Source organism: Gorilla gorilla, chromosome 5 (genome assembly GCF_029281585.2).
Source record: "Gorilla gorilla gorilla isolate KB3781 chromosome 5, NHGRI_mGorGor1-v2.1_pri, whole genome shotgun sequence".
Taxonomy (NCBI): domain Eukaryota; kingdom Metazoa; phylum Chordata; class Mammalia; order Primates; family Hominidae; genus Gorilla; species Gorilla gorilla.
Window position 1 is genome coordinate 113,577,570 of NC_073229.2, and position 8,250 is coordinate 113,585,819.

At 42.2% G+C, this 8,250-nt stretch overlaps 1 pseudogene; it reads right to left on the bottom strand.

Annotated features, from left to right (window-relative positions):
* Positions 1-1,026: 1,026 nt before the first annotated feature.
* On the bottom strand, positions 1,027-7,224 carry LOC129534474 (nascent polypeptide-associated complex subunit alpha-like; annotated as a pseudogene).
* Positions 7,225-8,250: the final 1,026 nt, after the last annotated feature.

Below are 8,250 nucleotides of genomic sequence, written 5' to 3' on the forward strand. Positions count from 1 at the left end.
ATATAAATAAATTAACTTTTATCCAGGTTCAGTGGCAGGCTCCTGTAAGTCCCAGCTACTTGGGCGCCTGAGGCTGAAGGATCACTTAAGCTCAGGACTGCAAGACCAGCTTGGGCAACATACCAAGAACCTGTCTCTAAAAAACAAATTTAACTTTTTATTCATATAGACTTTTAAGGACAAGCTTCTGATATAAATAGTGCTATCACATGAGAGCACAAAGCTCTCTCTTGACAACAGAGTCGGCAGTACAGAGGTATTAAATGCTCCACATGTCTGTAGATCAGTTTGGACTTGGCAACCCCTGCTTTGGATGGGAGAGTTACACCAACTTATATATTCAATGATATAAGTAAGCAGATACTCCAAGAGAAACAACCTCATTAAAAATTCACTAGAATGAAGTCTCAGAACTGTCACTTACACATACTGTTTTATTTTACCTAACAAAAATAGCAGGCACTATCAGTCAGCTACCTCCAAGCCATTCCCAAACCTTCTACAAGCCCACTTTCCAAATTAGAGCAGGGAAAATCAGATACTTAAACTCCAAGACCCTTTCACATCTGTTCAGTAAGCTGTAAGGAGGAATCCTGCTGGGGAACTTCTAGGAAAGAGTTTGCTTCCTGATAAAAGAGACTGATGAATCAGAAGAGTCCCCTGATACCACCATTTCCCAATTTGAACCCCATTAGTAAGAACATGGTACTTGGAGATGGGGAGGCCATCTTGCAACCATGAAATAACCATGCAACCTGAGGTTGAAGATAAAAGTCCATCATGGGAATAGCAGCATAAAGAGAGGAAAGCTCTAGATGACCTTGCTGAACAGCTGCACTCTAACTGGGAAATGCCTACCTCAAACTTCTTTTTTTTTTCACCCAACAAGAAGCCATAACTTTATTAATAATACAAACAGCACAAATTTCAAACCAAGCTGCAGTTACTCTTTTGAAACACACACAAAAAGATCCTCATCTTCAGATTACATTTTGAAACACACACAAAAATATCCTCATCTTCAGATTACATTAATTCCATGATAGCATTTACAATATCAGCACTGTTGTTCTTCAGGACTCCGACTGCCTTTGCTCACACATTTGCTTGTGACAAGACCAATCCTATATCCTTAAGTTTCACACCTGTTTCCTCAACCTCCTCCTCTTCCCTCTCCTCTTATACAGTTAAATCTGCATGTTTTCTTGAATGTTTGGGACAACTTCACCTTGAACTTTGAACTTCTCAGCAGCTCTTAGCTGTGCTTGTTGAGATAAATCTTTGATCTTAATTCCCCGCTCCCCCCTCCCCAAGCCAAACTGTGTAGGTGTTTGAAGCTAGGCTCTTGTAGACATCTGGTTTTGTGATGACAAAGAGGATATTCTTAGATTTCGGGATAGCGACTCTAGTAACCCTCATAGCCTTTCACAGACCCAGTTTGGACATAGCCGTAGCCTTCTGTGCCTTCTTTTCTTTTCTTTCTTTCTGTCTTTTGAGACGGAGTTTCACTCTGTCGCCCAGGCTGGAGTGCAGTGGTGCAATCTCAGCTCATTGCAACCTCTGCCTCCTGAGTTCAAGTGATTCTCCTGCCTCAGCCTCCTGAGTATCTGGGATTACAGGAATGTGCCACCATACTTGGCTAACTTTTGTATTTTTAGTACAAATACTAGACTAGTACTTAGACTAGAGATGGGGTTTCACCATGTTGCCCAGGCTGGTCTCGAACTCCTGACCTCAAGTGATCCATCTGCCTCGGCCACCCAAAGTGCTGGGATTACAGATGTGAGCCACCGTGCCTGGCTATGTGCCTACCCTTCACTCTGACTGTGTTTTGCTTTCTTGAATGGTTCTTCATCAAATGCGGCTGCTGCTGCCACCTGGGCTTATTCTGTGGAATTTTGTTCCTTGAGTTCTGGTACTGATTCTTCACTGTAAGATTCAGTGCCAGACCTGTGCAGGGAATATAAAGATGGCAGCAGAAAGAGCCCACACTTCTTATTTCAGGAGAAAATTATAAGTCTATTCCTTAAGCTAGTGCTTCCCCACGTTGTCTGGTAATGGCACACATAGAAAATGATACTATTTGGGCCTAAGCGCTGGCTCACTCCTATAATTCCAGCTCTTTGGAAGACTGAGGTGGGAAGATTGCTTGAACAGGAGTTTAAGACCAACCTGGGCAATATAGCAAAACTCCCATCTCTACAAAGAAATTTAAAAATTGGCTGAGGCAGGAGGATTTCTTGAGCCCAGGAGTTCGAGGCCACAGTGAGCTATGATCGCACCACTGCATTCCAGCCTAAGCAACAGAACAAGACCCCATCTCTTACAAGAGAAGAAAAAAGAAAGATACTATTTGTATGGTACAATGGCGTGTAAATGGACAGGCTACTTACAGCCAGAGGTGACTGGCCCGAAGACTTTAGTCACCCTCAGGCCTTGCCTAGCTGCCCTAAAGGCTGAGGGGATCAAAAACTTGGCCATACCTGTAAGCCATTTATGGCACCCAAGTGGTGGTGGCAAACCAGTTGGGAAGTTCAGCTTAAGCTATGTGGATGGGGTGCTCTAAACTTTGCAGCAACTGACACAATATATATCCTTTATGAGTGGAGAGAAGAAAGGATGGATGAACTTGATCATGTACTTGGTGATGAAATTCAGGAGTCATATCATATTCAGAGGATCCTGGTAAAGGTGTCTCTGGATATTACAGGAGACAATTGAGACTCCTCAAGAAAGGGACCATGGCTGGGTGCGGTGGCTCATCCCTATAATCCCAGCACTTTGTGAGGCCAAGGCAAGAGGATCACTTGAAGTCAGGAGTTCAAGACCAGCCTGAGCAACAAAACAAGACTCTATCTCTACCAAAAATAAAAAATAAAATTACCTAGACACGGTGGCATGTGCCTGTAATCCCAGCTACTTGGGAGGCAGAGGCGGAAGAATCACTTGAGCCCAGGAGTTTGAGGCTGCAGTAAGCTACAACGGCAGGCACCACTGCACTCTAGTGTAGGTGACAGAGAGTAAGACCCTGTCTCAAAAAACGCTGGAGGGGGGACCTTGCTTTTACTTCTCTCTGCACTTCTCCCTTTATTCTTCTCTCTCTGCATGAAAATTGGCTTTCAGTGCTTTTCCTACCAGAGGGCAGGAGACAGCTGCCCCACCCTCCTGGTCCCAGTGATAGTGGGCCCATCCTCTGGAATCAGGCTTCCTAGGTTTAAATCCTAACTCCATCCTTAGTATCTGTGTGACCTGTAGCAAGTTACTTAACCTCTCTGTGCCTCAATTTACTCATCTCTAAACTAGTGATAATGTAATATACCTCAGTAGGGTTGTGGGAAGGAATTAAATCCATTAAACTATATAAAATAATTTAGGACCATGTATTACTCTGTTTTCATGCTGCTGATAAAGACATACCTGAGACTGGGCAATTTTACAAAAGAAAGAGGTTTAATTGGGCTTACAGTTCCACGTGGCTGGGGAAGCCTCACAATCATGGTGGAAGGCAAGGAGGAGCAAGTCCTGTCTTACATGGATGGCAGCAGGCAAGGAGAGAATGCGGAAGATGCAAAAGCAGAAACCCTTGATAAAACCATCAGATCTTATGAGACTTATTCACTAACACGAGAACAGTATGGGGAAACCACCCCCATGATTCAATTATCTCCCACTGGGCCCCTCCCACAACACGTGGGAATTATGGGAGTACAATTCAAAATGAGATTTGGGTGGGGACACAGAGCCAAACCATATCAGACAGTAAGCACTATATAAGTGTTAGCTATTATTATCTTTAATTCCCAGGCAAGAAAATCTGATTGGCTGAGTTTGAGCCAGTGGTTCACTCCTGGCCTAATCCCCTAATGGTGCACTACATATCACTAGGTACTAGTCCTCTAGAGCATTTGTCTCAATTGTAGTTTAAGATTTGATTGAGGACTGTATTCACAACTAGACTGTGGGACCATCTTCTTTTGTCCACCATTCTATTCTCAGTGCCTAGCACAGTAGCTATAATCTGGACGAAATATAATTGTAGTGTATACCACTTACATTGTACTTTATGTGCAGCATATATACATATATATATATATATATATATATATATATATATATATACACACACACACACACATAAATAGCTTGATGGTGGTCAAGTCCCGATAAATATGTGTTGAAGACTGAATTAATGGTCCCCTCCACTATGGCTGGAGATGCAGCTGTGTGGCTGCAGAGGTCTACCCTCAGGGATGGAGAAGTATTTCCTAATAAAGGGGTATAAGCCAAACAGAAACCTCCAAATGTATCTGCCATTGCCAGGCACAGGGAATACAAAGTCAAATAGATGTTTGGCAGACATTGTTGGCAGCATAACCGGTTCCTCCCTCTCACCTCCTTCATCCTTAGTTTGGTAACTTTATTTATTTATTTATTTATTGAGATGGAGGCATGCTCTGTCGCCCAGGCTGGAGTGCAATGGCGTGATCTCGGCTCACTGCAACCTCCGCCTCCCAGGTTCAAGTGATTCTCCTGCCTCAGCCTCCTGAATAGCTGGGATTACAGGCACCCACTACCATGCCCAGCTAATTTTTTTATTTTTGGTAGAGACGGAGTTTCACCAGGTTGGCCAGGCTGGCCTCTAACTCCTGACCTCAGGTGATCCACCTGCCTTGGGCTCCCAAAGTGTTGGGATTACAGGCGTAAGCCACTGCACACAGCCTAGTTTGGTAACTGGGTATCAACACACTCAGGGAAGGAACCCCAGACCAGAAGTTGAATCATGGTTAGTCTATGGTAATTATGGTAAATATGGTAACCACTCCCCTATCTTTGTCATCCAGTGATAACCAATGACATGTGAAAGGATATATGTCTCAGGGGCATCTGATAAGAAGTTGTTCCGCAGTTGAAATAAATACTGTGAGAAAGCCTGCAACCTTTCTTGCCTGGATGTCATCAAAGACAAAAGCCAAAACTGAGGGTGGTACAGTAGAATGACAGAAAGAACCCAAGGCCACATATGTTTACCATATAAATTATTATTATTTTTTTGAGACAGGGTCTCACTCTGTCACCTTGGCTGGAGTGCAGTGACACAATCATGGCTCACTGCATTCTTGACCTCCTGGTCTCAAGCGATCCTCCTTAGCTCCTCCCACCTTAGCTTCCCAAAGTGCTGGGATTACAGGTGTGAACCACCCTGCCCAGCCTACATGTTTTTGTTGTTTAAGCCACTCTAGGCAAGCACACTCTTGTAGCCAAACACAATGTAACTGATAACTATAGTCCCCTTACCTTAGGAACTGAAAATGAGGAAGGAAGACGGATCAGAAAATCAGAAGCTTAAAGTTAGGAACAGAGAAGGATGCCCACTATCACCACTCCTATTCCATGATGTACTGTAGATCCTTGACTGCATAAGATTGGAAAATGAAACAAAAGAATTGTGACACTAGAATTGTGCCATTTATTTTATTTTATTCATAAGATAAAACATTGATAAATTGGACTTTGTCAAGATTAAAAAAACTTTTTCACTGCAAAGACCCTGTTAAGAGGATTCAAAGACAAGCTAAGGACTAGGGTAAAATATTTGCTAACCACATATCTGACAAAAGCCTCGTATCTAGAAAGTATAAGCAATTCTCAAAACTTAGGGGAAAAATCCAATTAGAAAATAGCAAAAAACATTTCACTGACAAGGATATAGTAATGTCAAATAAGCACATGAAAAGATGTTCAACACCATTAGACATTAAGGCATGCAAATTATTATTATTATTATTAGAGAAGTGTCTCACTCTGTCACCCAGGCTAGAGTACAGTCATAGCTCACTGCAGCCCTGAATTCCTGGGCTCAAGCAATCCTCCTGTCTCAGCCTGCCAATTAGCTAGGACTACAGGCTTATGCCACTATGCCCTGCTAATTAAAAAAATTTTTTTTGTAGAGACAGGGTCTCACTATGTTGCCCCGGTTGGTCTTGAGCCCCTAACCCCAAGCAATCATCCCTCCTCAGCCTCCCAAAGTGTTGGAATTACAGGCGTGAGCTACCACCCCCTGCCCAGAAATGCAAATTATTAAGACCACAGTGAGATACTACCACATAACTACCAAAATGACTGAAATTAAAAAATAGTGACAACACCAAATGCTGGCAAGGATACAGAAAACTCAGATATCTCATACATTGGTGGTGGGAAGTGTAAAATGGTATAGCCACCCTGGAAAACAGTTTGGCAGTTTCTTAAACACTAAACATGCGACTACAAAATGACCCAGCAATTGCCCTTCTGGTTACTTATCCCAGAGAAGTGAAAACTATGTTCATATGAAAACATGTGTATGAATGTTCACAGCAGCTTTATTCATAATAACCCAAACCCAGATGCTGTTCAATGGGTGAATGGCTAAACAAACTGTAGCATATCCACACTGTGGAATACTACTTAGCAATGGAAAGAATCAACAGTTGACACACACAATAACTTGGATGAATCTCAAGGGCATTATGCTGAATGAAGAAAAAGGCAGCCTCAAAAGGCCACATACTGTATGATTTCATTTACATAATATTCTGGGTTTTTTTGAGATGGAATCTTGCTTTGTTGCCCAGGCTGGAGTGCAGTGGTGTGATCTCGGCTCACTGCAACCTCTGCCTCCTGGGTTCAAGCGATTCTTCTGCCTCAGCCTCTCGAGTAGCTGGGACTACAGGCACGCCACCATGCCCGGCTAATTTTTGTTATTTTTGGTAGAGATGGAGTTTTGCCATTTTGGCCAGGCTGGTCTTGAACTCCTGACCTCAAGTCATCCGCCCCCGCCTTGGCCTCCCAAAGTGCTGGGATTACAGGCATGAGCCACCGCGCCTGGCCTACGTAACATTCTTAAAATGACAAAATTATAGAGATGGAGAACAGATTAGTGGTTGTCAGAGATTAGGGATGGTGTCGGGGAGGGGGTTGGGTGTGACTATAATTAAGTAGCATGAGGATGATTCTTTGTGGTGATGGCATAGTTCTGTATTTTGATAGAATGGTGGTTATATGAAACTACATATGTGATAAAATTGCACAGAGCTATACACACACACACACACACACACACACACACACACACACATTGTACCAATGACTTAATATCATAAAGATGCCAATTTTTTCCAAATAGCAGTAGTAGGAAACATTCTTGCTTCCATTACATGAAGGCTGCAGACTTTTTGTGGCCATATTGGACTCTGCATGATTCCATTTGTCTTTTCATTCTGGATCCCCACGGAAGGTGCAGCCACTCTTTGGGGCATGATACTCTCATGGCAAATGGCAGAAGCTCAAGGGAGGTAGGGGAAGCACTAAAGCATACAACATATTTTAATCTTCTGTTCCAATGTGGTGTTTGCCAAGGCAAGTCAACACAAACCCAAAACCAATGGAGCAGACTGGTTTACCCCACCTATAGAAAAGCATGGCAAAGATGGAAAGGGTACAAATAATTGTGAATGAACAATGCAATCCACCACATATATTTACTGAGATTTCAAATTAAAATCTCAAGTTTATCATAACAAATGAATTAGAAAATGTCTATGAAGGAGAAAAGAGCTAAGAATACTTGAGATCTGTATAAATAAAAAAGAGAAATAAGTCAGGGTAGGACTTGTATATTTGGAAATCAACACTTGAAATAAAACCACAGGCCAGGCACAGTGGCTCACACCTGTAATCCCAGCACTTTGGGAGGCCAAGGCGAGTGGATCACTTGAGGTCAGGAGTTCAAGACCAGCCTGGCCAACATGGTGAAACCCTGTCTCTTTTTTAATTTTTTAATTTTAAATTAAAATTTAAAATTTTAATTAAATTTTTTAATTTTTAAATTAAAATCTATAATCATATCCTTTATGATTATATATCCTTTTGATACCCTAAAAAAGTCTATTTTTTAATTTTAAAATTAAAAAATAATTTTAAAAAAATTAGCTGGGCGTGCTGGCGTGCAACTGTAATCCCAGCTACTCAGGAGGCTGAGGCAGGAGAATCACTTGAACCCAGGAGAAGGAGGTTGCAGTGAGCCAAGATCATGTTACTATGCTCTGGCCTGGGCAACAGAGCGAGGCTCTTTCAAAAAAAAAAAAAAAAAAGAGAGAGAGCAAGAAAGAAAGAAAGAGAGAAAGAGAAAGAAAGAAAAAAGAAAACCAAAGATTTCAGGCAGTATGATGCTAGCAGAGGGATAGACAAATGGAACAAAATAGAGGACCA